At 42.4% G+C, this 12,423-nt stretch overlaps 1 protein-coding gene and 1 long non-coding RNA gene across 3 annotated transcripts in view; both read right to left on the reverse strand.

The window, feature by feature from the left end:
* The window catches only part of KCNQ5 (potassium voltage-gated channel subfamily Q member 5), a 630,518-nt gene that overhangs the window by 589,626 nt on the left and 28,469 nt on the right, over positions 1-12,423 (reverse strand). The gene's annotated exons all lie outside the window — the stretch shown is intronic.
* LOC132657206 (uncharacterized) overlaps positions 1-12,423 on the reverse strand; it is a 39,953-nt gene continuing 27,530 nt past the window's right edge. Inside the window, exon 2 of the long non-coding RNA XR_009595023.1 lies at positions 1-12,423. This exon is cut by the window's right edge and continues 21,676 nt beyond it. This is a non-coding gene — a long non-coding RNA (uncharacterized LOC132657206).

Raw genomic sequence — 12,423 nt, forward strand, 5'->3', positions numbered from 1 at the left:
TTTTTGCAAATAAAAAGGTGAAGAATGAAGCCATTTTTTAAAAAAGAAAAAGACTAACTCCCACCGCCAACAACCCAAGCCCTAAGCAATCCTTCAGGAGATCACGTGGACAAGAAAACATCTGAAGAGAGTGTGCCAGTTTGCACACAGTGGAGAAAGATACAGACTCCAACCTCCTGCCTCGATGATTCACTGAGATTGTTTCCCCTATCTTTCCCTTTAAAAAGTGTCAAGGATGAAAAGAATCTTGGGAGTCTCAGAACATGAGTCCACCTTCTCCCCAGGTTGCCAGCTTTTCCAATTAAAGTGCCTTTCCTTCCTATGGACGCTTGCCTCTCAGACTATCGGCTTATGAGCAGAGAGCAGTCGAATGTGGTTTCCATTACACACTGACTTTTGTTTTATTGTTATTTGTGTTAGAAGTTTATTAAACGCATAACAATCTTGCAAAGATGTAATAGGTGAATAAATGACATGATGTCACTAACTAAATGCTCTTTGCATGAAGATTCTTTCCTGAGTAGGAAACTAGTCATGAAAAATAAATACAATAATATGTTTTCAAGCATGCCACTTGCTCTCAATGGAACACCAGGTAGAGATGCATTGAGTGATGAACCTGGGAACAGATATGTGATGTCCAGGCCACAGCAAGGGAGAGAAGCAGTTGTCTTTCTATAGTAACTGAACACCTCTAAAACTCCTGGGGCACTCAGTTCCTAGCACCATGCTGTCTTCTGTAGGCCTGAATCCCCAGTGGAACTTGGCCATGTGGGGACCGAGGACAAACAGACTAGAAGCAGTGACCAGTGTAACTTAGTATGCACTTTCTGACCAGAGAAGGTAAGAAGAGCCCATTAATACAGATCAAAAGAGATCTCTCCGGGCAAAGTTCACCTGTGCGAAATCAGGGCACAACTCTGACTGCATCAGATAGCTGAGGGCAAAGTGGAAAATTAAAAACCACCCCTCAGACAGGTGCATGCGCTCTTGGGAATCCCACATGGAATGTTCCCCATGGTTGGCATCTCGGAAGAGCCCTCTGTTGGGTCTTCCCCTTTTCCTTCCATTCTTTTCAGGCTCCTGTGGATGGCAGAGCTATGACCACAGGTTCTGGACAATTTCCTTCCTTCCCCTGAATTCACTGCCTAGCACAGCATGCACTGCTCCCATCAGTCCTGAAACCTCTGCTCCAGCAGCATTCTTTCCCCACTCAGAATCCAACAAGGGCTCCCCACCACCTCCCGAATCAGCCACAATCTCCCCACACCACACATTTAGCACTAGGGGTGCCCCCACCTTCCACTCCACCCTAATCTCCTACCACCCCCACAGTTATGATCCTTTTCCTCCAGCCAGCTGGACAGCCATCGCCCAGGAGCACCAGGCATCAAGCCTGTCTCCACGTCTTGTTTACGTGGTTCCCACTGCAGGAACATGGCATCACTCTGTCCCTATTCCTGAAAATGAAAGTTGCTCAGTCGTGTCCGACCCCCTGGACTCTACAGTCCATGGAATTCTCCAGGCCAGAATACTGGAGTGAGCAGCCTTTCCCTTCTCCAGTGGATCTTCCTGACCCAGGAATCGAACCAGGGTCTCCTGCATTGCAGCAGATTCTTTACCAATTTAGCTATCAGGGAAGCCCCATTTTCCCCTAATTCTACTTTGTCCAGGAGATTCTTCTTGTTCCCTCTCAACCAACTGGGCTCCTTCTCCTTAGAATCTGCACTGTCCTTTGAAAATGCCTCATGGTGACCCACACACTCTCCTTCGTGTCAAGGTTATCTATATAATTGACTTCTTACACTTGAAAACTGCAAGCTTGTGGTTTGCTCAAACATGGGCAGTCAGTACAGATTTGTTGGTCTGAGAACCCAGCAGGATCTGAGGTCATTTTGGTGATAGATGGCATTGTTGGTTGGGTTACAGAGGTCAAAGTCTATCCGTGGATTCTGAAGCCCCTTCCCCAATTCTCCCCTTCTGCTCACTCATAGCCTCTGAGACAAAACATCGAGTGTTTTTCTTTAGAAGAAACCTTGTGCTACTAAAGATAACAAAAGAAGGAAACCTATTATCAGAAATAGGTCTGGTTTACTACAAATGATGCAGAAAATTGCAGAACTAAGCATTCTAGAGCATTTGAGCAACGCATGTTCAGCATTCAGGCAAAAGCACATTTTCCATTGTTCACTGAACAACTGTTTCAATACCTTCACTTTCATGAAAACAATGATTTCATACTACAATAAGTGGATATATGCAATCACCTTCATAGGTAAATATGGTAGATATAAGCCAAGAATAATCCATTTTTATCCTGACTTTCTATCACTGTAACTTATAAGGATCATCATAAACTCTAAAACCACATTTGACACCTGTAACGGTCATTCTCCTGAACACTCATCATTCTCCAAAGCCTCTCCTCTCCTCTTGCAGGCTCTCATATAATACATCTTCAGCCTCTGATGCTGGTCCTTGGTAATTCCTCCCTCCACCTCCTCCCCTATTTATGTTCTTCCAGCAACGCCTCTGGACTGGCACAGTGATCCTCACTCCTCACTCACTCAGGAAACTGACTCACAGACTTACACACTTCCCTCCCAGGTTTCTCCCCAGATTACAGCACCTAGGACACAGTCGGTCCACAATAAAACAAGTAAACAGCAGCAGGAACATGAAGGCTCTGGTCCAATCCATGAGATGGCGGCAATACATCTTCACCGCAGGGACCTTCTATTGGGTGCAGCTCAATGGATCCCAAACATGACTCAGCATTTCTTCTCTCCCCTGCAGGACCCTCAAACCTACAGACTCCCTTCTATTCCTATTTTTATATTACATTGTCCCCAAATATGGAGTCTTTTCTGTTTATTTCCTTTCTGTCAACTTCATCTAAAATATTGATTTTTTTATTGTTACATCTCTAAGGCATTATTCTGTACTCTGTTTATGGAATGAATTCAATCTATATCTACCACTGCCTAAGTACTTACTACATGCCAGGCACTGAATAGAGCTCATATACCATCTTTTTATTAATTTTTAAAGTTACTCAGTGAGAAGATGCTACTATTATTTCTATTTTACAGATGAGAAAGCAGTCTTTCGAATATTTATCGAGTATCAGTATATGCAATTGTATATGAAACTATCTGATTTCCAGGCTTATCTAAGTTTCCAACACACAGTTAACTATGTGATATCTATATTTTATTTTTTCCCAGAACATTTTCTCTAATAAACATTTGGAAATAGTTGTCTTGAAAAGAATATTAAGATAATGTCACTTTACTTGTATAAATAATTATCTTTAGCAAGAGAACCAACTGTTTTTGTAGCCACATTTAGCAATAGGAATTGTTATTTAATGCATATTTACACTGGCAAAATAGAATGCCATATTTGTAAATATGTTATTCAGACACTGACAGTAATGCAGCAATTCCAAATAACTATTTTTAATAAACAATACAATGACCACAACTATAAAATAATGGAGCTGATAAAACTTGCCAATACAGTAAACACGCAAAAAAAAAGGGGTGTGGTTAGGTGGTTAAAAGCTGTTTTGGATACCATCTACTATCTTCTTCTCTAAATAATCTCAAAGAAATTAACATCTACCAAATAAATTTCCCTGAGATGGAGATGAAATTATGCAAACAGACACTGAAAATATACTCAAATCAAGGGGGACTCTTAGAGCAACAACTGAAGCAGCAGGGGCCTCATTCGTGTATCTAAGAGACACAGTAAATGGCTTTTTCCAGTGATTCTGACAACTGCAGGCTGATAACCAAACACTGACAGAAAGACTCTCAGACATGGAAGGTTCAGAAAGTGTGGTGGCTGAAGCATCTTGTAATGAAAAGCCAAGGGAAAAGGCTCTCTTTTAAAACAAATTAAAACTACTCTCACGGAATAAACAAACTCCAGTGAGCCCTGCTGCTCTGATTCTTATCATTCGCAATGCCCGTGACTGTCTGTGGTGCCAACGGCCCAGGGCCCAGGATGCTACGGGTGCCCACACAGAGAGGGACAGAGGGACCAGGCCCCAGTGCACAGAGTCACATGACCCTGGACAAGTCCTCCTCGCCATCCTTGTCTCCCAGATGAGGAAGCAAGGCCTGGAAGTCTTCTCCTTTAAGCTCCTCTCAGGGCAGCCTGGGAAGCAGAGCTGAACTTTATCTTCTGACCAGGACTGTGCTGCCTTATCCTCTCATGGAGCTTCTTTTCAGGGTCAGAACCGAACACAGCCATTTTCATTCATTCATTCATTCATTCGCTCTTTCTCGTGTTCTTTTCCATTATGGTTTATCATAGGATATAGGTCCCTGGGCTACAGAATAGAACATTGTTATCTATCTGTCCCATACATGATAGCTTTATCTGCTAATCCCAAAGGCCCAGTCCATCCCTCCCCTACCCATCTCTCCTTTGGCAACCACAAGTCTCTTCTGTCTGTGAGTCTGTTTCTGCTTCAGGGGTAAGTCCATTTGCTTCGGATTTTAGATTCCACATATGCATGCTAAGTCGCTTCCGTCACGTCTGACAATTTGTGACCCTGTGGACTGTAGCCAGCCAGGCTCCTCTCTCTGTGGGATTCTCCAGGCAAGAACACTGAAGTGGGGTGCCACTTTCTCCTCCAGGGGATCTTCCCTGCATCTCTTATGTCTCCTGCATCGGCAAGCAGGTTCTTTATGAACTACCGCATAAGTGATACTATATGGTATTTGTCTCTCTCCTTCTGACACTTAGTACGAAAATCTCTAGGTCCATCCATGTTGCTGCAAATGGCAATATTTCATTCTTTTTTTTTTTTTTTTTTACTGTTTAGTAGTAGATTACAGCAATTTTGATGTTGATCAGGGCATCTTCCTGTGAGCAAGGTGAGAGGAGATAGAGGTAAGCTATGAAAGGCTCAGTAAAAGCCCAAAGGATCCAGGTGTAAACAAGTCCTCTTCCTTCCCTAAACCATACTTAGAGACCTGGTGGGGAGACTGCAGCGTTCAGCTCCCTCCTGCTCCCACCCAGGGTGCTAGGAGCTCTCGAGCCATCAGTGGTGAGGAGAGAGGGGAAGGAAGAGGGGAGAGGGGTGGGTTCAGGAGGGGCAGGACTGGAGAAGGGGACAGAAAAGCAGAGAGGGCCCCAAGGCATAGAAAGTGATTCAGAGGAGTCAGTCTCCCACTCCATGAAGCACATAATTAAAACCTCTTCACCTTCTGAAAAATCTACTAATATAGACCACGACTACAAAGCCTCTCTCTCTCTCTCTTTTTTTTTGTTTTAACGTCTGTCCCAAGCATTTTTGAAATTGCCTACATGTTACTGAATATTTTATGTTTGGTCTCCTTTCCACATGCTGGTGGATAGTTATTGTTCAGTCACTAAGCTGTGTCCAACATTTTGTGACCCCATAGATTGCAGCATGCCAGGCTTTCCTGTCCTTCACCATCTCCTGGAGTTTGAGGAGGATTGTAGTGTTGTTCAATCTCTGTCTGGTATGGTGGTCTGGACACAAGGGTCCCATGAAAAATAAAAATAATGCGCTGTGAGATTCCATGTGAGTGTGTGCATTGGAGCAGAATGAGAATGTAATTAAAGGGGATGGAAGAAGCTTACAAAAATCAGTTTCTTACCCTATCCATCCCGCCAAAAAAATTTAAAAACAATTCTTGAATATAATACAATTCTTGATTGTAATACAATATATACAATTCTTGAATAAAATATAATCTGAATTTAACTACAGCATTATAAAGAACCTTATTGGGTATAAGTTTTTTAAAATGTCATTGTTTCCTAAAGTTTGATGGAAAATTTTTCTTTCCCTTAAAAATAAACTAAAATACCACAGACATTTCCCAAAAATTCCAGCTGTCTGCTTGCTGTCCCTGTGTCTCTGGAGCTATTTTATTTTTCTTCCATTGGTATTTTAAAGGTGTAGCTTTGATATGTAATACTATTTTAAAGAGTTTAACAGCATTAAGATTTTTTTTTCAAAGTACTAGCAGTTTATTTTCACATAATTGAGTACACATTGCAAAATTACTATTTTAATTGGAAAACCTTCTTTACTAGTTAAAAACTGTCATCTCAATGAAAGAGTATACTTTGAAATCAAAGGAGAGTTCAGTCCAACAATCTAACAAGCATACTAGTGTAGGTGTGAGCGTGAAATTTTGCAAGGGCCAGACATAGGGGGAAGTAATTTTTAATTTGTAAACTCCAAGAATCCTTCTAGTAAAAATATTTTTACGTACTACCACACCCAATGTACTGCATTTTTTCTTCTAAGTTATTTTTCCCCACTGAAGCCATCATAACCTAACTATATTTCTTTCTAAATACAGAGCCTCCTTCCATCCATCCATCTTTCCATTTATTTAATTAAGCTAAAAGTGCATGCATTTTGTACCCTCCAGGCACCTGGCCCTGTTCTAGACACTAGGAAACAGAAATAAATAAATACTCTTCCTCCTCTGGAGAACTTTACAGAGCAGATTAAAGGGTAACCAGGTCATTATAGCACAGAGAGAGAGCAGCCCCATCAATGGAATGGACAGCAGGTGTAGACCACCGGCTTGAACCTCACCTCTTCCTTCACTTCACACTCCAGGGACAATCCATACCTCACAAACACAGTTCACAACATTCTCTGTCCTGCCTCTGACTTCTGTTCCCCACGAGATTAGTGAATGCTCATTTCATCCTCATAATACATTGCTGTTCTCTCGGTTTCCTCCCTTAAAACTGTAACCACGTGAAGGCAGGGACCATTCATACCTCCAGTGCTCATCTCAGAAACGTGTGAAGAATGAATGAAGGACAAAAATAAGCAAACAAGACCCCATGCTGAAACATGTCACCCTGCCCCTAACACATACACCCATCCCACCCCCCACAACGAAGATCTACTCTGGTTTTCCTTCTGCAACGGTAAGAATTTAAAATATTTTCTCTTGTAAATGGATTTTTCCCCCAGAGGGCAAACCATTCATTTATTCATTCTCCTGGCAGAGAAAAATAGTACACTGTCGAAATGTCTAAGCCCATTTGAAAATATTTTGGAATTTCTGGTTTCATTCCCTTGCTTTTTACACAGCTATATAAATGTGGACCTGTTCTGAAAGTCAGCTGGAAACACACATTTCAAGGTGTTTGCAGTACTTTTTTCCCCCTTTTTTTGCATTTCATTTGGCTGGACAGTTGTTTAAATTGTGGTGTAACCAGACTGTACCTATTTATACTAGCGATTTCAAAATAGATGTTGTGAGTCACTGGTTTTAGATACCGTAGCTGGTTGGCCAGTTCAGAGGGAAAAAATGGTTAGTGTAAAGTATTAGAACAACAATGACTAGATGAATTCTCCAAGAAAGAAGAAAAAAGAACTTAGTTTATATCTCACTGAAGTGCATTTTAATTGTCCAATCAGACTAACAATCATATAAATATGCCATCAGATGAATGAAAGATGGATGCTATGAAAGAGTCACTAAAGTATTTAAATCATGAATAAAAATATATGTCAGAAAAAAAAAAGTAGTACTTGTGATGAGAGACTATGTTAAACATATTTGGATACCTCAGTCAACCTGCAATATTTATCCAATGAACCCAGCTTCTGGGATTTTATTCCTATTTGCCACCTGGTGAATAAAAATGTGTTAAGTTCATGTTGTCTGTGACCTTTTACTAAAAATGTCATTCCTTACTCACATTCTGCATTGGTGGTCAGAGGCTGATGCCAAGAATATGCTTGTCATCCGAGCTCCCTTCCCATGTAAACTTTAGGCTCTCTTACACCACCCAGATGACTGTGCACAAGGCGACAGACGAGCTGAAGAATTTCCTAAGCCCAGTAGCTTCGTTCTTTAAAGAACCTCCCAAGAGCCATCGTGGAGCAAGGACAGATTCTGTGCATTCGGGTCATCTGTGCTCCAAGACAACTAACTAGCAGGCTATCTAGGTCAACGCCTAGCAGCACCAGCCCTTTCCTGAGCCCGCAGTCCAGAGTCCCGTGCAGTCACAGAAGCTGCAGCATGGTTGTCTTCTCTGGAGGATTTGGCCACGTCTATCCAAGGCAATGTGTCTCCACAGAGGTCCTGAAGCAAGGATCTCAGATGGCTCAGGTTCTGAGCTTCTGGAAAGATGTAATCATGTGTTTATTTATGTACATACATGTGACTCATAGTATTTTTTTTTTTCATATTCTGGCAGATGCCCTGGCCCCAAATTGTTTGGAGTGATAGCCTCTGCAATGGAAGAACTGGCCACAGGGTCCTCAGAAGCTCTGTGCCCCACCTACCCGTGCAGGCCCCTGCGGGCCGGCCCAGGGCCTGGGCTCAGACGTGGCCGCCTCCAGGCTGCACTTGTTAGTCTGGCCACAGGACGGGGTGCTGTTACTGCACCACGGGGTGAATTTCGCTCCCTGGACCAATGTAACTCTGCATAAGGCAACTGAGGAGCTCAGAGCTCAGAGCGGGTCCTAATCCACCCCATTCGGCCTGGGAGATTCCTTGAGGGTAACCAGCCATACTACCTTTCTTTGGAATTGTCTCCCTATAAACATGCCTGGGCTCTTCTTTTCTCCTCTGAGATATTTCAAAAAGAAAAGGTCTGAGAATAATAAAATACATGTGACTCTTTCCGTCACCCATTCTGCTGTATTTCCTCCATGGTTAGGTTTTCTGTTTTGTTTTGTCTTGTTTCAAAGAAGAATTAAAATATCCAGAAATAGCTGAAATCCAGCAAAACCTCTTGAATCCCATTTCCTTCTTTCTTTCTCCAGATTTACAAGCTATCCTTGTAGCTATTACTCTAAAATATTTTTAAAAATATTTACACCACATATGCATGCTAGTCTAAGCAATATACAAATACTGGTTTCCACGGTTGCCTTTTCTTATTGGAGTACAGTTGATTTACAATGTTGTGTTAGTTCCAGGTGTACAGCAAAGTGATTCAGTTATACATATTTATACATTTATGCTCTCTCTATATATATGTGTGCTCTTTTCGGATTCTTTTCCCTTATAGGTTGTTATTAAGTATATAGCTCCCTGCGCTATACACTAGGTTCTTGTTGGCCATCTATTTTACACATATTAGTGTGTATCTGTTAATTCCAAACTCCTAATTCATCCCTCCATGTTTTAAAATGCCATATAGTTGGTCTCATTCTATAAGAATGTTCCGCATCTTAGTTTTGGCTCAGTGATAGATTTGAGATTCATTGATATTGATTCACATAGCTCGGGTTCATTTCTTTCAACTACAGGATGGTATTTTATTGTCTGATGACCCTGATTTATTCCCTGTAGGGTCATTACCAGTGATGCTGCAGTGGACACTCTAACACTATTTCGTGCGCCCACCAGCATGACACCCCAGGGTGCACCCTCTGTCTCTACAGCAGGAAGCAACCCCCTCTTCTCCTTGTGGGAAACAAGACTGTTTTTCTAAGACCAAAGGCTCAGCCTCACCCATGTCCATACCCACAGTGCTGGCATGTGCGTCAGCATGTTCAAAGTGAAGTCACTCAGTCGTGTCCAGCTCTTAGTGACCTCGTGGACTGTAGCCCACCAGGCTCCTCTGTCCATGGGATTCTCCAGGCAAGAATACTGGAGTGGGTTGCCATTTCCTTCTCCAGGGGATCTTCCCGACCCAGGGATCGAACCCAGGTCTCCTGCATTGCAGGCAGACGCTTTAACCTCTGAGCCAAAGTGAGCTACGAGTAGTTACTCAATTCAGTCACTGCTGATTTCTCTGGGTGGTCGTTGTCAGTGTGCCTGGGCCAACATTCTTACCAGGTTGCTTCCGTTTCCTGGGAGTGAGTCTTGTTCCATCCTGTTCTCATTCATCAAACTGTCTTTCCCAAGTTCTTTCCATTGAATAGGTCTTCAACATGTACAGAATGACTGAACAGATGAAAGTGGAAATGCTAATTTCATGAAGCGCCATTGATGTTACATTCAAGTTTTCTGAGAACATGGTTCCCATCCACTACATCACGTGATTGTTCCACTCAACCCAGTTGATTGTGCTTAACGTCAATACTGGAGTCTAAAGGGGATCTGTCGTTGTTGTTCAGTCACTCAGTCGTGTCCGACTCTGTACAACCCCATGGACTGAAGCTTGCCAGGCGTCCCTGTCCTTCACAATTTCCTGGAGCTTGTTCAAACCCATGTCCATTGAGTTGGTGATGCCATCCAACCATCTCGTCCTCTGTCGTCCCCTTCTCCTCCTGCCTTCAATCTTTCCCAGCATCAGCATCTTTTCTGGTGAGTCAGCTATTTGCATCAGGTCGCCAGAGTACTGGAGCTTCAAAAAGGGGATCTATTAGGAACTTAGAAATAAGTGAATTAAATTTGCTTCATGATGGACAAACACATATTGGTCTCTATTTTTCTAAATTTTTTATTCTTATACAATCTTTAAAGGTTACTTTCCATTTACAGTTATTATAAAACAAAACATTGACTATATTCCCCATGTTGTACAATACTTCCTTGAAGCCCGTCTTACACCTAATAGTTTCCTCCCACTTGCCTACCCCTGTCATGCCCCTACTGCTTCCATTTCCCCACTAGGAACCACCAGTTTCATCTCTACAGCTGAGTCTGCTTCTGTTTAGTTATATTCACTGGTTTGCTGAATTTTTTAGATTCCACATATAAGTGATACATAGAGTATTTGTTTTTCCCTAACTTATTTCATTTAGCATAATGTTCTCCAAGTCCATCCATGTTGCTGCAAATGTAAATTATTTATTTTTTATAGCTGAGTAATATTCCATTGAATACATGTACCACTACATCTTTATCCATCCTCTGTTGATGGACACTTAGGTTTCTTTCATGTCTAGGCTACTGTAAACAGTGCTGTAATGAACATTTGTGTGCATGCATCTTTTTGAATTACATTCCCTGGTGGCTCAGCTGGTAAAGAAGCCATCTGCAATGTGGGAGACCTGGGTTCGATCCCTGGGTGGGGAAGATCCCCTGGAGAAGGGAAAGGCTACCCACTCCAGTATTCTGGCCTGGAGAATTCCATGGACTGTATAGTCCATGGGGTTGCAAAGAGTCAGACACGACTGAGCGACTTTCAATTTCAGCGTTTTTTTAAATGCTCATAAGGACTGGAAGCCTTGGGGACTGGAGCCCCCAATCCCTCCCAGCATCAGAGTCTTTTCCAATGAGTCAACTCTTCGCATGAGGTGGCCAAAGTACTGGAGTTTGAGCTTTAGCATCAGTCCTTCCAAAGAAATCCCAGGGTTGATCTCCTTCAGAATGGACTGGTTGGATCTCCGTGCAGTCCAAGGGACTCTCAAGAGTCTTCTCCAAACACCACAGTTCAAAAGCATCAATTCTTCGGTGCTCAGCCTTCTTCACAGTCCAACTCTCACATCCATACATGACCACAGGAAAAATCATAGCCTTGACTAGATGGACCTTAGTCGGCACAGTAATGTCTCTGCTTTTGAATAAACTATCTAGGTTGGTCATAACTTCTCTTCAAAGGAGTAAGCGTCTTTTAATTTCATGGCTGCAGTCACCATCTGCAGTGATTTTGGAGCCCCCAAAAAATAAAGTCTGACACTGTTTCTACTGTTTCCCCATTGATTTCCCATGAAGTGATGGGACCGGATGCCATGATCTTCGTTTTGTGAATGTTGAGCTTTAAGCCAACTTTTTTACTCTCCTCTTTCACTTTCATCAAGAGACTTTTTAGCTCCTCTTCACTTTCTGCCATAAGGGTGGTGTCATCTGCATATCTGAGATTATTAATATTTCTCCCGGCAATCTTGATTCCAGCTTGTGCTTCTTCCAGTCCAGTGTTTCTCATGATGTACTCTGCATAGAAGTTAAATAAACAGGGTGACAATAGACAGCCTTGATGTACTCCTTTTCCTATCTGGAACCAGTCTGTTGTTCCATGTCCAGTTCTAACTGTTGCTTCCTGACCTGCATACAGATTTCTCAAGAGGCAGGTTAGGGGATCTGGTATTCCCATCTCTTTCAGAATTTTCCACAGTTTATTGTGATCCACACAGTCAAAGGCTTTGGCATAGTCAAGAAAGCAGAAATAGATGTTTTTCTGGAACTCTCTTGCTTTTTCCATGATCCAGTGGATGTTGGCAATTTGATCTCTGGTTCCTCTGCCTTTTCTAAAACCAACTTGAACATCTGGAAGTTCACAGTTCATGTATTGCTGAAGCCTGGCTTGGAGAATTTTGAGCATTGCTTTACTAGCATGTGAGATGAGTGCAATTGTGCAGTAGTTTGAGCATTCTTCGGCATTGCCTTTGTTTGGGATTGGAATGAAAACTGACCTTTTCCAGTCCTGTGGCCACTGCTGAGTTTTCCAAATTTGCTGGCATATTGAGTGCAGCACTTTCACAGCATCATCTTCCAGGAT

This window comes from Ovis aries, chromosome 9 (assembly GCF_016772045.2).
Source record: "Ovis aries strain OAR_USU_Benz2616 breed Rambouillet chromosome 9, ARS-UI_Ramb_v3.0, whole genome shotgun sequence".
In the NCBI taxonomy this organism is placed as follows: domain Eukaryota; kingdom Metazoa; phylum Chordata; class Mammalia; order Artiodactyla; family Bovidae; genus Ovis; species Ovis aries.